The 4,170-nt window shown below is 34.4% G+C and overlaps 1 pseudogene; it reads left to right on the top strand.

Moving 5' to 3' along the window:
* Window positions 1-937: 937 nt before the first annotated feature.
* Window positions 938-1,554, top strand: LOC125341526 (annotated as a pseudogene).
* The last annotated feature ends 2,616 nt before the right edge of the window (window positions 1,555-4,170 follow it).

Below are 4,170 nucleotides of genomic sequence, written 5' to 3'. Positions count from 1 at the left end.
TTTGGGCCATTATGAATTCCACTGCAATGAACATGAGAGTGTGGATTTCTCTTTTGACATGTTGATTTCATTTCCCTTGGATATATTTTAATTTATTGAAGAACCTCCACACTGTGTTCCCTACTTACATGATCACCAACTGTATACAAGTTCACTTTTCTCCACATTTCCCACCAGCAGTTGTCCATTTCATTTTCAGTTGATCAAATGATCAAGGACCATTTTGAAATCAATCTAAAGGAAAGTTATTTTGAAAAACATTTAGTTTAAACTTACTGGACTGTAAATCAGGGTTTAAAAATAATTCTGAATATCTCTAAGTTATTGTTAGTTACAGGAATGGTTCACAAATCCTTGTAATAAAAGTTTGTTGAGCCAGGAAGGACCTCCATGATATGAAAAAGCCCTTAGAGACTAAACATGGAAATTATGTGGGCAGTCAAGCAGGAGGTGAGGGAAAAGAACCAAGATGTGAATGGAGACTGAAGCTAGTTTCTGAGTAATTTTCCAGTCATCAGATATGTAAAGTTATAAAAGGAGGATTTGCTTTTGTTATTAACACCTAGGCAAAAAATTGAAGTTCTCACTCATCAGGAAAAGAGTACATTATAGACATACATAAAACATAGCACATAACTGAATTAAAGTAAACTATAAATGCCCTCAATAATTTATTTCCTTTTGAAATTAGAAACATATTACCCTAGAAGACTTTTAGAATTCCTGTGTTTTTAGCACTCATCCTTGTAGTGCTGCTTCATCTAAAATGTTTGTGAGTGAGATCACTCCTCTAAGAAGGCCAATGGATTGGATCATGTCTCAGTATATCTGATTCATTGTGGTCTGATGAAGGCTGAGAATTGCAGACAAAAAAAAATAATTCAAAATTGCTACAGACAGGGGGGACACGGAGGCCCCGGAGGTACCGGAGGTGCGGGTTCAGATCCGGGTGGGGAGATAAACCTTGGGCCACGAGAGATGAATTGATGACTTAAGTCACACAGCTAAATAAGTAGCAGAGCTGGGATTAGAACTCAGGTTTCCTGCTTTCCAAGATTGTTAAAATGAGTCTGCGGAAGCAAACCCCTAGTGACTTCTTAAACAAATCATCAGATGGCCAGTTGTAGTAAAATTAAATTCTGGAGTAGATTATCGAGGGGTCCTGGCTTGCCTGGATGGCTACATGAACATAGCACTGGAGCAGACAGAGGAATGTGTAAATGGACAGCTAAAGAACAAATACGGGGATGCATTTATCCGAGGAAACAATGTGTTGTACATCAGCACCCAGAAGAAAAGAATGTGAAGGCACCCAGAAAGCAGTTCATTTCATATTTAGATGTAATTTATATGAATTTTTTTCTATTTTGTGGGGTTCTTTTGTGATATAGTCTGTCCAGTTTTCATAATAGTTGGTGATTTTTTCCCTGACGTATGAGTAAGATATATAAAATTAGGATTGACTTGTAAAGAATTACTCATTTAAGTTTCATTTTCTTTTTACATGTGTGTCAGTATACAAAATGCTAAAAAGAATTAAAAGAAATACCAAAACCGAAAAACAATTGCTACAGACACAGCAAATAAATATGAAGAAAGCAGTGTCCAGCAACTATGCCTCACCCCTTCCTCAGTCGAGAAGCACATGGTGTAGAATGTTTACTTACATTGACATGTAGGTAAAGTGTTGATTTCGAACAAATCAATAACGTTTCTAGTTATCTTTAACTTTTGTTACAAAAACAACTGAGAAAATTCTGATTAAAATTAGTGGAATAGAAAACAAAAACAGTAAAAATGAGCAAGGAATGCAATCGATATTTTTCTTTTGTTGAGAAGTATATTATGAACAAAAAAAAAAGACACTGTTAGTAGCAATAAGCCATTAAGAGAAAGAGATATGTTTTGAGAAGAAGTAATGAATAAACCCTTAGATTATTTCTAAATCTAATCAGTGAAAATAAATCTTTGTAGGCCTCACATTTAACAAACAATGTACTTTACGTAAGGTTCATTTCTATTTCTAGAGTAAGTTTTGCAAATATATTGGAAAAGGCAATTTTGTTGACACAAAATACTGACAGGAATAGAATAATTCCAAAATTTACAGTCAGTGTTACAATGAGGACATAGTAGAGAAAAAGCTGGTCAATGCAATTGGTATTCAATATTACTTATTGCAGTTTTATTCTTAAAAAATAGTTCATAGTCCCAACATGAGAGGAAGTCAATAGCTTTCTCAAACTTGGTAATATATGTAAATTTTATATGGCCTTACTAAAATAAATTAGGAAGCTGAAAAGTTTTCAGATCCATCAATTAAATAAAAAAGAAATGGTAATCAACTACTTCCAAACATAGATTCAACTACCTTCCTATTTTTAAAGACACAATAAAATCATTGTCATATGAGGAGTATGAACAAAACCACGTGTGTGTGTGTGTGTGTGTGTGTGTGTGTGTGTCTTTTTTGCCAGTCCTGGGGTTTGAACTCAGAGCCTGGACTCAGGAGAGTCTCTTTGTGCTTAAGGTTAGTACTCTACTACTTGAGCCACAGTACCAGTTCCAGCTTTTCCTAACTAGTTTACTGGAGATAAGAATCTCATGGACTTTCCTGCCTAACTGACTGCGAACTGCAATCCTCAGATCTCAGCCTCCTGAGTAGCTAGGAATACAAGCATGAGCCACCAGTGTCCAGCTTGAAAAATATTTTTATAAAATTTCATTGAATTATAGGCGTATGTCAAAAATTCAATTAACATATCATTTTACGTGGATTTTGAAATGAAAACTGTATTTCTTTATATTTGCTTTTGTACATTTTTGTGATTATGTTTCCTTGCTCCAAATAATTGCTCACTCCAATAATTGCTCATCCAATCTTATAATTTGATATTGGTATTATTTTTCGTAAGAAGGGCCTTAATATTGTATAATTTAAGTTTCACATATCACAAAATATAGATTTATATCCAGAATCCTCTAGATTTGCAATGATATGATCTGGATTCAATTCTCTATTCAGCAATTTCCAGTATAGTTAGTATGAAATTATAATAAAAATGATGAAGCACACATGTTGTAGGATATCATAATATGCAAAGTTCCATAATGTAAAGATGTGACTTCTATTAATGTGCAAATGAATTTCCTTTCAAAGTGATGATTGCACAAGACATGAATCTGCATCTATATTAAGATACAATCAAGAAAAATTGGCCTACACCACATAATTTAGCATAAGTATATAGAAGACTTTCCCAACAGTAATATCTTGAAAATGTGGCTATGGATTATTGTAGCAAATTATGAGGCAATCGTATTATCATATGACATTAAATTCCCCTGAAAATCTCAAAGTAAATCATTTAAATTCTTCATCATCCAAATGCCCTTGAAGTTTTGCTTTAAAAGATTAGACTAACTTCAAGGTTATTTATTTTTCTTATTAAAAATAATACTAGGGCCTTTGGGGGGAAATCATAAAATAATAGAAGGCAAAATAATTATTGTCTGTAAGTCAGTGATTTTAACATGTAGAGAAAAGTCATACATAGTAATGCTTGAAGTATAAATAAAATATCATCTTACGATCTCACAATGAAAACTACCAGCCTCACAAATTTTCTCATTACATTCAGCCTGTACCATGGGCAACATCTGCACTGGAATTTCCCATACTTGATGTCTCACACACTTCATGTCTTATTATACTTCAATTCTACCCCTACTATCATCATCTGCTTTCCATCACTAACATATTTTAGTTTCTCTTTTTATGTCATGAGTTATGAAATTTCTCCCTTTGTTTGGAATTTCTTAAGGAGAGAACGATTCTATAGCTTCCACTAATATAGTAAGAATTTATTTTAGTATTGATACCTGTCATCAAATAACCTGTTAATGGTTGTGGTTTTGTTGGGAGGGGGGAAAATGCCAATCCTGGGAATTGTACTCAGGGCCTGGGAGCTATCCCAGAGCCTTTTTTCTCAAGGCTAGCACTTTACCACTTGAGCCACAGCTTCACTTTTGACTTTTTAGTGGTTAATTGGAGATCAGAGTCACACAGCCTTTCCTGCCTAGGCTGATTTGGAACCTCAATCCTCAGATCCCAATCTCCTGAGTAGCTAGGATTATAGGCATGAGCCACCAATACCTGGCTCCTGCTAA

The sequence above is a fragment of the Perognathus longimembris genome, chromosome 24 (genome assembly GCF_023159225.1).
Source record: "Perognathus longimembris pacificus isolate PPM17 chromosome 24, ASM2315922v1, whole genome shotgun sequence".
Classification (NCBI taxonomy): domain Eukaryota; kingdom Metazoa; phylum Chordata; class Mammalia; order Rodentia; family Heteromyidae; genus Perognathus; species Perognathus longimembris.
Note: the sequence above shows the minus strand (reverse complement) of the source record. Positions and strands in the feature narration are given on the sequence as shown.